Source organism: Euprymna scolopes, chromosome 31, assembly GCF_053919585.1.
Source record: "Euprymna scolopes isolate OS-2025 chromosome 31, ASM5391958v1, whole genome shotgun sequence".
NCBI lineage: Eukaryota > Metazoa > Mollusca > Cephalopoda > Sepiida > Sepiolidae > Euprymna > Euprymna scolopes.
In genome coordinates this window covers 22,287,564-22,302,535 of record NC_136512.1, presented here as the reverse complement: position 1 = coordinate 22,302,535, position 14,972 = coordinate 22,287,564, and positions in this window count along the sequence as shown.

Genomic DNA, 14,972 nt, shown 5'->3' with positions numbered 1-14,972 from the left:
GTCGGCATTTTGTTGGTGTTAATAAAATTGTTAACGTTTGTATTAGTTTTCTGCGGTCCTAAACTTTTGGACGGCTGTAGTTTAATTAAATTTATTTGTGTCAATAAAACTAATATGTATTAAAATAAAAAAAATTAAAAACATTTTTTTCTTTAACTACCATTATTAAACATTGGAAAATTAACCAATTTTTTTTTTCTTTTCTATAGATAAAGTTAGAAGCCATTAAAAAAAAACGATCGATCGTTCCTTAAATTTTGGACGCTACTGTATATATATATATATATATATATATATATATATATATATATATATATATATATATATATATATATATTAGTAATGGGACGATGTTTCCAATGTTTTCCCGATTCCGATAAAATTACCGATTCAGTATTAAATTTCTGATAGTGATAAAATTTCCGATTTTGATTCTGACTTATTATAAATTTCTTAAATATGTAATAATAAAGTTGTCATTTTCTGGATTACCGCTTAAATGTATGTTATATATACCTATGTTTTCTCAAACGTAAAAACGGACTTGTGAGGAGAAATGTATAGATTTTAGTTTTATTGTAAAATGAACATATATTATTTCTACCAGCAGAGTAAGATTTTGTTTTAAACAAAATCAAATAAACAAAGATATTTAGGGCAATCGTTATTGACGGCAGAAAATAGGCACACTTATTTTCCGATTCCGATACACAGCAAAGTTCAGATGTTTCTGATTCCCGATTCCGATCAATTATATATATATATATATATATATATATATATATAATTGATCTGAATTCCGATTCCGATACACAGCAAAGTTCAGATGTTTTTGATTCCCGATTCCGATCAATTATAAATATATATATATATATATATATATATATATATATATATATATATATATATATATATATATATATAATTGATCTGAATCTGGAATCGGAAAAATCTGAACTTTGCTGTGTATCGGAATCATAAAATAATTGTGCCTATTTTCTGGCGCCAATAACGAGTGTCCTAATTATCTTTGTTTATTTGATTTTGAAAGGAAGGGTGTGGCACTGTCTTCAGTTTCATCTTGATCAAATAGTCTGTGACAAGGATGGAGTTATGGAGTGAACCTTTGGGAAAAATTCGATCAGATCTTCCGCATCTTCAGTTCTCTTACAAGGAAACTCATTCAGCTACAATGCATTTTTACCGTTTCCAACAACTTCTGATAGGTGCTGTGGAAGTCATTTTGTGTGAACGTGCCTAAGACCTTCGTCACAGCCTTTTTTATCTCTCTAATTGTCTCATAACGACAGCCTCTAAGGTTTTCCTTAAGTTTAGGGAATAACAAAATGTCACAGAGAGCAAGATCCGGGTTATAGGAAGGATGAAGAACTGTCTTGATGCTAATCTTGATCAAATAGCCTGTGACAAGGATGGAGTTGTGGAGTGCGCCCTTGGGAAAACTTCGCTCAGATCCTCAGCATCTTCAGTTTCTGGCTAATGCTTGAGTGTACAGTTCACACACTGACATCAAATTGTGAACGTATTGCGTCTATTGACACACGACGGTCCTTCTCCATGAATTTATTCACTTGGCCACTCAACAGTATTCTGACTTTCTTACTTCTCCCACAAATCTCATCATCCCTCACAGAATCACTACCTTTCTTGAATCTCTTATGCCACTGTAAACTGATGCTCGATTCATGCATAATTGTACACACGCAGTCTGGAGCATTTCATACGTTTCTTTGGCATATTTCTTAGTTCAAAACTCAATCTTATTACACATTGTTCTGTCTAAAGTGTCCTCAGATTCACATTGCCTTTTAAAAATTTACAAGCTGTGAAAACCAGGCATTAATATGGTATGTCAAATTTCTCTCTCTTTCTCTCCCTCTTTCTCCCTCTCTCTCTCTCCTTCTATATATATATATATAGAGAGAGAGAGAGAGAGCGCCAGAAAGAGAGAGAAAGAAAGAGAGAGAGAGAGAATTTGGTCTTTAGCACACATTTGATTTAGTTTATAGCCGGCAAAATTTTTAGTTAATGGAATGGGACTATTAAATTAAAACGAAAATGTTATTAAATTATTCCCGGAAAATTCTGATATAATTTTGCCAAACATTTAACAATAAGTACATTATTCTTCTTGTACCACGGAATGTTTATGCCGTAGATGAAATCATGGTTAGTGTTCTCCATAGGCTTTGTTGTTGGTGCGATTTCTCTGATGGCGTCACATGATTTCGAACTTGGTAGAATACATGGGCAGGGTTGTCATTAACTTCCCAAGCGCAGTGGCATCTGACTCGCCTGTTCACACCTATCCGTTGTCCTTAGATTATCCGTATAGCTGCAGTGGAATGACATAACTCTTAATACTACAGAACCGTTAATCTTGTAGAGATTCATCTTCCTCCATGGTCATCCCGTGCTCTGCTGTCAAAATCACCAGAGTTACCTTCTCCTGCCAAAGTCATCAGAGTTACCTTCTCCTACCAAAGTCATCAGAGTTACCTTCTCCTGCCAAAGTCATCAGAGTTACCTTCTCCTGCCAAAGTCATTAGTTACCTTCTGCCAAAGTCATCAGAGTTACCTTCTACGACTAGGGATGATTCTCTCCTAAGTGAATTAATGCACCTACAAATACCAACCTGGAAATGTAGGTACATGCAGCGCCTAGCCTTCCCAAACGGTCACCCATCTGATAATAGCCAAGCTTATCATTCCTTAACTTCGATGATCTGGCGGAAACCGGTACGTCAACTTGATTGTGCTGTATAGATATATAAAATATCAATTTAATAAATATTCCCCAAACGTTAGTTTCCAAGACTATTTTAAATATTCAGGAAGACAGTACGTATGATTTTTATTGCAATGGATATAACATTCGGCTCAAATACCGTATACGTCATTCTCATGTAAAATACTCGAATTGTTGTTATGCGGTAACCCTGGACATTGAGGATGTTAGGTAACAATATGAAATGAAGTACAATAAATAACAATAAGCTATAAACCTGAGAACAAATAAGATCTATTTATCCATCTTTCTATCTATCTATCTATCTATCTATCTATCTATTATATAAAAGTCACTTTGTGTGTGTTTGCGTTTGTGTGTTTGTGGGTGTGCGAGTTCATTCCTTATAGGCTCCGAAACAAGGAAGATAATAAAATTTCAGCAAATTATTTCTTCTTTAAAAAGTTGATATATTATAAAATGGAAATAAAGCTTATATTATGATTATTTTCTTATTAATGAGTTCAGTTTACGAAAAAGAAGAGGTCCCATTTAAAATCGCCTTAAATCATTTCGTCGTGTGCATATTGAAAAACTAAACATGAATCAGACTTTAAGGGGGCATTCATTTTCAAGACCTAATATCAGCTGACATAATATCGTAAATAAAAGAGACGAAATATGGTGAACGACATTATCATTATTATTTTTTTTTTTAGTTTTTTATCTATTTTTGCGAATTAATAAAACCAGGAAATTATTTATCGTAATAGATAGTAATCAATACAGGATTGATTTTATAATAATGGATACGCAATCTGCAAAAATTAAAATATTATTTTAAGTGTATTGTACGACCGGGCAACGTCAGGCTGCCAGCTATTGAATAATTGAAGAACAATGACCAATGTATTAATAAACTGACTGCAGCGTAGTGAGTTCGGTCGTATTATGTACAGAAATTTAACGATTCATAAACCTTGTTTGTAAGAAAAAAATCTGACACAAGAAAATATTACATTCAGAACTGAACATATAAAATGATAAATTATAGTATCCTAAAGGTTTATAATGATTTTATATTAATCTTCAGCCTCGTAATGGAATACACAGGGTGGGACGATAAATGTGTCGCCTTAAAGAAAACAACACTACAGCTTTATTAAAAAATATTAAAATACTCAATTCAGATTACTTGATTATGCTGTAGAGCTGACATCCGTTCAATGCGTCCACTTTAAACCTCAATCACCGCCTCGAGATGGGTCCGGAAATGCCTTTTGTACGAGCGGCGGCGTGGGCTCAGCGAATAATCGGCGGATGGCAGCGATCCGACTGACTTTGGTTTTGTGAGAGGTCCTCGACGTATGACCAAAGAAAGTAGTCCAGCGGTTTCAGGTGGGAGAGGTAAGGGGGGCAGTAAGAGAAACTTCTGAAACCAAGCTTGGGTCGCATTGTGCTTGTGAACCGGCTGTGAGTCGAGTCTTCCTGCCACACACCCAGGGTTTGCAAGCGGCCGTCTGATTGCACCAGGGGATTGCAAATCTTTTCAGCATACCCGGGTACAATTTGGTGTTGATTTCAAACCGACTTCGAAGATGTGAGGCTGCATGATGTGACCTTCAGTTGAAACATTACCGAAGGCAATAAGCTTGGCGGGAAATTCGATCGAGCTCTTCCCTCAAGCGTTCAACCGCCCGTGTTTACATTTTGATAGTGCTGGAAACGGTTCTGTTTTCATAAATTGGATCGATAGAAAGTAGGAGTTGTACGGGGGTATATCTCCAATCTTGCTCATTGAACATTGTGTTATTTTCAAACATGAGCTGGGGATCCTATCGCTTTTGAGAGTTGTACACAACAGCCCAAGTAGTTGATAGTTTGCAACAAAAATAGAAAACTGGATGTCATCAAACGGAAATGTAATCATGTCGACTTTTTAAGGCGACAATTTTATCGTCCCACTTTACATAAGAGGTTTTAACTGCACTTTTTGAGGGAATCAATGCATATGTTCTGTGAAAGGTAGTCATTTAGGGATTTGTAATACGTAAAATTAATTGATGAGCAGGCGTTTGATTGACAGAGCATCTTCTACAATACGTGGTCACATCTGTAAAACCATTATCACAAACTCATTATCATGTTATTACTGACGCCATGTTTTTTATGCAAATAATTTAAGGTTTCATTGGGTCATTAATTCGGCTGCCTACGAAACCAATTAATAATGGAGTACTGTATCGGATGTTACAGATCGATAATAAATTTGAAAACAAAATACGAATGAAATATACCGTATCCATAACGAAAGGAACAATCAATCAATTTTGTTGAAGCCAGTTTTTTTTTTAATTAATAGAAAAACTTATATAGCATTTACGTTACTGTCAAACTTTATAATTGCATCTCTTTTCAAAAAAGTGAGACGAAAAATAGACATAAGTGAATTATTTTATTTTATTTTAATAAAATGTTTGTCCAAACTTAATCTATATATATATATATATATATATATATATATATATATATATATATATATATACACCCTAAATATTATATATATATAATTATTTACTATAATAAATATTAAATACCTACATACATTCATATATATATATATACACACACACATATATACCATATATATTACATTAGCAGTGTCAGAAATTTCGTGAAAATAGTGAATAATTCCACCCCATCTTTCCAAGCTTATAACTCCTCGAAAAATGTAATTCAAGCCCTAATTTTTTTTTCAATTAAAGGAGCAAGGACCAAGGTTTTATTAAAAAAAAAAAAAAAAAACAATGTGTGTTTTTTTTTTAAAAGGTTTTAAACTTCGGACTTTACAGGTAAATTTCTAAAAAAGCGATTTGTTTTTTTGTTTTAAATTTGAATATATTATTTATTGACCTTTTCTCTTCAATTTGTGAGATATAAAACTCCACGACATAAATTAATTATTTACTTTTTAATAGACATTTCAAAATGAGAGGCGTGAATTATTCGACCCCCTATCTTTCTAAGCTTATAACTCCTCGAAAAATGTAATTCAAGCCCTAATTTTTTTTTCAATTAAAGGAGCAAGGACCAATGTTTCATTAAAAAAAAAGACAAAAAGAAACAATGTGTTCTTATAAAATAAGGTTTTAAACTTCGGACTTTACAGGTAAATTTCTAAAAAAGCGATTTTTTTTTTGTTTTAAATTTGAATATATTATTTATTGACCTTTTCTCTTCAATTTGTGATATATAAAACTCCACGACATAAATTAATTATTTACTTTTTAAGAGAAAGTTGAAAATGGGTGACACTTGGGGGGGGGCGTGAATTTAAAAAAAAACGTTTGTCTAAAATATTATATTCGGTTTATTGGAAAGAACATAAAATTTCACATTGACCCTGAAAATATCGTAAAAATAGAATCAATAGAAAAATTTTGATAGATTTTTAAAATTTAAAAATTGAAAAATATTGAGTTTAAAAATTGAAAAATATTGAGTTCGGAAAATTCATTACTGTTTAAAAAAAAAAATATTTTTATTACTTTTAAAACAACTGTAATAGTTTATTTTGGAAGTATAATCCATAAAGAAAATAAATAACCCACTTTTAACAGAGAAATTACGAGATTTTTATATTGTATTCGCAGTTTCGTGTTAGGGGTGTCAAAAATTCCTACAAAAATTCTGATACTGCTAATATTACATATATACATACAGATTTCTATAAATATATGAGTATATATGTATATTTGCATATGTATATTATATATACACACACAGATCTATGGAAATATATGTGTATACTCATACATATATATTCGTGCGTGTATGTATGTGTATGTGTGTATATATACATGTATATTTAAATGAAAACGTTCAATTCAATAAATTTAAAATTCGAGCTTATTTTTATCTATGACATATATATATACATATATTTACAAATACACACACACACACGCACACACACACACACACATATATATATATATATATATATATATATATACATATATCAATAATAAACGTTTGTAAGCGCCTGCTTTGAGGCACTGAAGAATAACATTTTTTGAAATCGTCTAAAATACAATCTGAAACGATCGCAACGTCACCCATCTATACCCATATATAGAGACTTAATTCGTACTAATGATGTAAATGACGTAGCAATGTTTGTTCAATTAAATCTTCGTAATAGACGATTGATTAGTTATAATATAACACTATATATATATATGTGTATATATATACATATATATATTTATATATATATATATATATATATATATATAGTAGAAAACAGATCAATTTCCGTTCATAAGCAGATGAGTATCAGCTGCAGACAGCTTGATAAGGGGACCTGAAATGGTTTCTCTATTACCAGGTTAGAAACGGAGGGTACCAATGATATATGAGAGAGAGAGAGGGGGGAGAAAGGGATAGAGAGATTGAGAGAGAATGAGAGAGAAAAAGATAGACAAATACAGAGACAGAAAGAGTAAGAGAGAGAGAGAAAGAGAACATTAATAGCCTGTAAAGAAGGTATACAGAATGTTTAATTATTTGACAAGGGGTACAAATGAACCATACATGCACACACATATGTGTGTGTATGTATATATGTATGTATGTATGTATGTATGTGTTTGTTTTTTTAATTTATTAACGGTTTATCTGTTTAGTTACACATATTTCCGCTACGGAATCGTATCAACGATCCAGTAACATTGTCAGACTTGGTCAAATTGATAAGCTTATTGGTAGGTGGTGGGGTTTGAAGCTCCCCCGAATCCCAGGGGTCTTCACGACACATTCCCCTCTCTTCTGATTGGTTCCGTACTTATTTATTTAATTTATACTGAATTCATTCCTACGCTGGCTGTCCTTGGTCATTGATCTTAGGATCAGATGCTGCTTCTCAAGGCTAGCTAAAACAAACTTTCATACTCTTCTCCTTAAATCAATTGTTTGATTCGCAAAACAATAGCATTAATAAATAATATCATCAATTCAAAATCCGAAAACTGAAGCCATTTTTCTTTATTTTGGGTTGTTTCATCGAAGAAACAGATAGATTCAGCAAGGCAATCGAGAACTCTCAGGGATTGTCAAAATAATAAATGCTCTATTTTAACTCTTTTATAATCGTTATTAATCAAAATTCGACCAGCGCAGGTGGTTGGGTCACATATGTTCACTTTGTTACTTGTTCGATTCTGGCGGTGTCTCTAATGGTTAATGTCCTTAATGTTTGATCCCATAAATGTAACCATCAAATACGATTGTATTGTAGAGAAACTCCACCAAGAACGGTGTTTCATTTCTAGTACATACTTGAGGACTGCGTTAACCGAACTCTGTTCTTTTATTGCAGTCATTAGTTGTGCTTTATTTGGTTTGCGTAGCAGATGTTTTGCCTTTAAGAGGAATGGTGGATATGGTTTAATTCTATAAGGCAATATATATGGAAAGATAAGTAGTTTGAGGCACCAAAAGGAACCTTTTGAAGAAAAGAAGTGAGATCTATTGTTTTGTCCTTAGCAACAGCCACACTAGATGCCAGGATCTTGGCTTTCATATACTGCTTGACAATAGTCATTCTGGAACATAATATGACGCCAGTGTTCATTAGATTTATGAATGGCTTGTAGGTTGTAAGGTGTGCTGATCAGAACTAAACATGCCTGGGTTGCTGCATAATCATCAAGCATGCCCTGATGCGCTCCGTAAAAATTGCAGGAGGATTCACCAGGGAAAATGGAATGTGCGAACATCAAGGGGCCTTGTTGACTCTTTCTGTGCCAGTGTTCTTATAGTTATGAAATCCAGAGTTCAGTCGCAAAAGCTTTGTCACTGGTGAACAACACAAGGATGCTAGAACTGCAAAGACAAGAGAATATCGTGAATTTTTGTGAAAATCAAATTAAACGTTTTAGATTCTTCGTCGAATCATCACATAAAAAGTAAATAAACGGAAAATTTACAGAAAAAAAACAGACGACCTCAAAGACAGCTGTGAATTTAGCAGTTGTAATCAGGTAGACGAAAGAGAATGCGTTAATACTATTCCAGAAAACCGGTCAAACCGTTAATTTTGTTATGCAAGAATTAGCGGCACGGAAATAAAATGGTATCATGCTAAATAGTTTAAATGTTATTTCTGACGTCACAGGAAACCTTAGTAATTTTAGAGATCTGAATAATTGCGCAACAGGACGTAGAAAAGGAAAGATATAAAATTGAAGGTCAATTATAGTTAACGTAACGAATATACACGTGCAATGCTATTTTTACTTTCACTTTCACTTTCTAACTTTCGATTTTTGTTTATTTTCTTAGAACTTACACCAGACGCACCTTTGTAATAATCCAATATTCAAATACACTCTAGAATAGACTACTGCTACAACCCTTTACTCGCTTACCAGGTTTCAAAATCGGTTTTGAAACCTAGTAAGTAACGTCCTATTGTCTCTTTGCAAAATGTATCTCACAACGCGACGTTTATAGTTCAGCTATATTCTATCGTTATTTTCATGGCGTTGCTCGACTGAACGTCTATCTATTATCTCCCCTGCAAAACATCCACAGCAAACACTGGCCTAGCTACAAGCAGAGTCAACACTACCCTCACGTCTATCTGTAACTTTATTAGTATACTTTTTTATTTATTTGCTTCTCCACGGAGCAAATTAGGCACAAGGCCGTTTTTTAATGTTAAGAGTTAAGGGGAGGAGAACCAGCTCTTCCGAGGAGAAACTGGATAGCGAGAATAAGTATGAAGTGTTTCCTCTACGTTGATAAATAACTGATTGCCACAAGAGTAATGGTCTTGTATGTGGCGTTGCTCCTGATTGCAGTATCTGCCGGAATAGATACTACACAAAAAATGATTTGATCTTGGCCAAAAGTCCACCCGTCAAAAAGACGTGGGCAACTTGAATTTATTAGTATACTTGGCAGGATTATTTCTTTAATGCAAGTTTCATTGAAGAGTAGGGACAATTCCTGTTTATTTCTCTTACAATCCATTTTTTTTTAAAATTTTTGGCGTGTTAATGTTCGAACGTTTGATTAGAGTATGAAAAAAATTTCTGTGGTCGCTAACGTTTTCGACTGCCATAAGTCGTCCTCATGCGAATGATGAATTAAAATCGCACCGAGGAATTTATTTAAAATATGATTAAACTCGTTTAAAATCATTAAAATCACTTTATCGTGCTTTTCCCTTCATATTGAACATGATTGATGGTCATTTTTATACGGATTAGTAGGGATTCAATGGTTGAAAGGCGCAGATTTTATCTGTCTCACACTGTGATCTGCGCCTCCCAATCATTGGAGCCCTACTAACCTTTATGAAAAGAAAAACAACCTTGAATAAGCATCAGTATGAAGGCGAATGTTTTTAATGGTTTTAAACGATTTTCATCGTATTTTCAATAAATTCCTCAACACGATTTTAATTAATCACTCGCATGTGGGTCATTTATTGAAGTCGAAAACGTTCGCGACTACGGCGAATTTCTTTTCAGAAACGAACAGAACGTTCGAACATTATCCCGCCAAAAAATGGATTGCAAGAGAAACAGGCAGTATCTGTGACTTAATATGAATGCAAATTCCATAAACGACGAAATGCCTGCCTTTAGAATATTGTACCGCGGACCTGCTTTTCACCCGACTACAACGTAAATAGTGTAAAGTCCAGTGTAAAAGTTTTGATTTACTCGTTTTATAATAAAATTCTACAGTAAATTCTAATAAATTCCTCCACTAACGCTCACTACGGCGTTTTCCAGCTGACCCCCTGACACTTAAACTTTATTCTAATTAACTTTTATCCTCGAGTTGCCTTAAGGTCTTAATAAATCGTTATTCTCTCATTTTTGTGTTAAATCTTTTCTTTCACTTTCATTATTTATTTATTTATTTATTGCAATCACTCAGACTATGTCTGAAGAATCCTTTTATTTTTTTTTCTCTTAATACCTTGATATGGAAAGTGGAACACGATATATAATTAGAATTTCTCGTCGTTTTTCATATTTTTTTAACACTATTTCTTCGAGACCGTTACACAAGAGTTCAGCGCATGTACATCGTCCATATTGAATTAATCGGTGTTGAATTAATGGCGTCAATGTCGTCCGGTGGCAACCTGGTATTTTCACCCGTGCTGATATCTATCAAGATTTAATTAGATTTTCCAACTTTTCACCAAATCTATCCCAACTTTGGACTTAATCTACGGATAAGAGACCAGCCAGCTGACAATCATCAATCTTATAATATTTATTAGTTATACAAGTACACGCACACATCACGTATATATGCATATAATATATATATATATATATATATATATATATATATATATATATATATATAAATATATATATATATATTTAAATTATTTTGTGTTTATATAACTAATAAATTAATATACACGGTTACGTATAAATACACACAATATGTTATCTATAAGTACACATGCACAAACACATACACATGTATATATATATATTTATATAATACTAGTAAAGATACCCGCGCATCGCACGAGACTTTTCTGCACACTTAGGTACGCGATTTGTTGGCACCTTTCCAGTAAGTGGATGTTGTAAGAGGGAAGTAAATTTCAACTCGATGCTTGAATCTTATCTAACACAGTGAAGACTGAAAACATACCACAATCAGATCATATCAGTTTTTCATCGTATCCTTTTGTAGAACTTTTCATTGTAGAGCTTCGTGGTAAACTACATTTCTGCTTCTTTGATTTGGAGCCAGAATGTAGAGTTTTTCTGAACTTCCTGTCCGGCTGATGGAGATGTAGAACATACCCTGACTGAAGCAGTCTGATGTCAGGTCTATGCCAATGGTTTGAAACGTCTGACCTTGTCTTTTATTTATGCTCATTGCAAAACACACATTTACAGAAACCATTTATAGACAGTACAATTACAACAACTCCTCAGCATCCCTCCGCGGCCGCCGCCGACATCCCCCGCCCCAATTTAAAAAAAATGCTTGTTTCTTTTTTTGGGGGGGTCAACGTGTGGGTGCTCATCTTAGGTTAAATTATCATAGAAAAGTTATCCCCCACTTGAAACAAACTAACATTTCTTCAAAAAGTTCCATGGTCAAGGAGTTCATACCATGCTAACGGGCAATTTACGACGGGTGTGATTATCAGATTTGGTGTCAGAAGAAAAAAATCGGTTTGTGTTAAAAATCAAAAAATAAATGTCGTTTTTTTATCCTAAAAATAATTATTTGTCCAATCATGAGAAAGTGAAAGGAGGCCTCGGGTCATTTTTTTAGCTCGCTTGGCTCTTTTTTGGTGTTTTTAGTAAATGCACGGGACGCCATCTTTCTTACCAAACTGTAGTGATTACGTTGGATACTAAATGTCTTCAAATATGAATAACTACTCGTTTGTGCAAGAAATAAATGCAATATTCGTACTCAGCGTCCCCCAAACCTATAAAAGTCGACAATTCATAGGTGAATGCCGAGGGGTCTGTAAACTAAAAAAAAATACCGATTTATGTTAATAATTATACCATAGCGATGTATGTGATATCATATATGGTAAAAAATTATATTTTATATTAAATATATATAATTATACCTTGTAAAGGGTAGTGTAACCCAACATCCGGTTTACGACTTCCAGTTGCGTATACGTACATAAACATAAACCCATAACAGAGTAAACAAATAAAGATAAACCGCTACTTTTGCAGAATCTGACCTGCGCACTAAAATATTAACGCTATTATTTAGAAATTATTATTTAACATGGGAAGGGTGGGGATGTTTTTCAACTATTCTGTATTACAACTATACTGTCAAAATTTTCTTACAAATAAATCAACTTTAACCCGTTGACAACGTATTGTTTTACTGTGTACGTTTTCAGCGTCACAATTGTTTTTTTTTTTCACGTTTAAATTATCCAAATAGGAAATTAATACTTTCTGCATTTTTTACATGTATCATTTTCGTATTACGTTTAAGTTATTTTAACGCAATTTTCTTACCAATAAATATATATTAACCTGGTGACAACCATAAGAGCATTTTACAACGTATTGTTTTACTTTGTACGTTTTCAGCATCTCAATTATTTTGTCGCGTTAAAATTAAAAGATATATCAAAATTTGAATTTAACTTAAGTATTATGCTATCTGTTCAGTGCACATTTATCTATATGGCAAACAAACCACTTATATTTCAATGGCGGTAACTTTTTTTTATAAAAAATAAACAATTATAAACGGAACGACGAATTATCGGCGTAAAACTACTGAATACAGTGAAAAAAAACCCGGATTACTAAACAATAACAAATAAAATTTTGTACTCATGCAGAGAGGGATCCAGACGTAACTCAGTGCACGTCCGGCTTTCTCCGGAAATTGACGTCCACAGCCGGAGTTAGCCGAGCGTCGCTGAGAAAATTAAGCCGTCTAACGAAACATAAAGCTGAACCAATGACAATGTAGCGCCATGGTTTTCAACGCGACGCTCGTTCACGCGAGTTGAAAATTCAAAGCAGCAGACGACAATTTGGAAGAGGAAGAAAAGAAAATAAATTAGTATAAAAATAAGCACACCATTTCGTATTTTAACGTCAGAAAAAAACCCAAAAAAACATGAATTCTACAGCCTTAATCAGCAGCTGGAAACGCCAACTGGAGTCCTCGGCTTTTGTCAAGAAAAAGAATTACTGGCATGGACGAAAACTTGTGCATCGTGTGGACAAGGAAAGGTAAGCGATGACTATGCCTGGAGACGTCAGGCTACCAGATGCCAAACCTTTACATAATCTGGACTGGTGCCTTTTTATTTTGCCAAGTCTACAATTGACATTGTGGGCGTTTGAGCGAGCAACACAGAAAGACCCCCAGCGTGAATGCGGAATGCGATTTACGCACACACACCATTAAAAAAAACAACGGTCTGAGGAAATAACAACAATATGTTTTAATATGGAAAAAAAGAAAAAAAAATCTATCCCACCCAGTTTTGTTTCAATTTTTCTAGTTTTCAGGGTTTTCCTTGAGAAAAAAAATAAAAATAAAAAAATAAAAAGTAACACCCCAAAAAACAAAGATAATTTTTTCAACTTTACCAAAAAAAGTGTTTATTTGACTTACCTTTGAACCTTTTCTCGAACAAAAAATCGGTTAATGTCACAAGTTTCTTTCCAACTCCTCAAAAAACATTTTGGAAGGTTTTCGATGGTGCTGAAAACGAATATCAAATTTAAATTTGGGGCAGATTAGTAGTTTTCATGATATGAAGAAATATTTTTCAAAAAGTGGGAGATCACTTTCCTATATAAAGTTAACGAAAAATGAGCACCCACCGTCTGGCTCCGTATTAATTTCTTCAAATTTAACTGATATTCGTTTCAGCATCTCCGAAAACACGCGTTTTTTTTCTTTTTTTTACTAAGATTCGTTCATTTTTTCATCTTAGAATTTAAGACTCTAATTATGCTGTCAGTAAGTTTACAAAAACATACTTTTTTTTCATTATACAACTTGTATAGTTGTTAACAGGTGCTTCAGCAGTTAAATATTTCACAAAAATTCTCCACAGCCCCACTAATGTAAACAAAATTTATGGGAAATTTTAAACGATTTTGCTTTAATGGTGTAATAGTTAATGTTTGCTTTCATGGTTTAATGGTTAATGTTTTATCGTTATTTCCATGGCAGGTGCTTATCTGTGCTCCAATTCCTGGTCTTCACTCGCCGATCCTTCACGAAAAATACCCGTCTAGCTGAAACCACTGTCAAAAATTTTCCCCACTCTTTATCTGTGCCAAAACCAAAACGTGGATTCCATGAACAAAGCTTCTTTCTTAGAACTGCACGCCTGTGGAACTCTGTTCCGTCTGCTTGTTTCCCACCTGACTACAACTTGGATGTCTTCAAGGCCAATATAAACAAATTCCTGATAAACCGCCCCCTTAAGGAGACACTTTATCAAATCTCAACATTAACGTACTGTACACGAAATAACCCTTATCCACGAGTGGCTTCCGGGGCTTGATAAGTGGTGACCACCTTGTAAAAAAAAAAACACCGAAAACCTGTAAAATTCTTCATTTAAAGGTTTTTTGAGGAGTTGAAAAGAAACTTGACATTGACCAAAAAATCTTTAGCATTATTTATCTAAAAATTATATGGTGCTAATGCA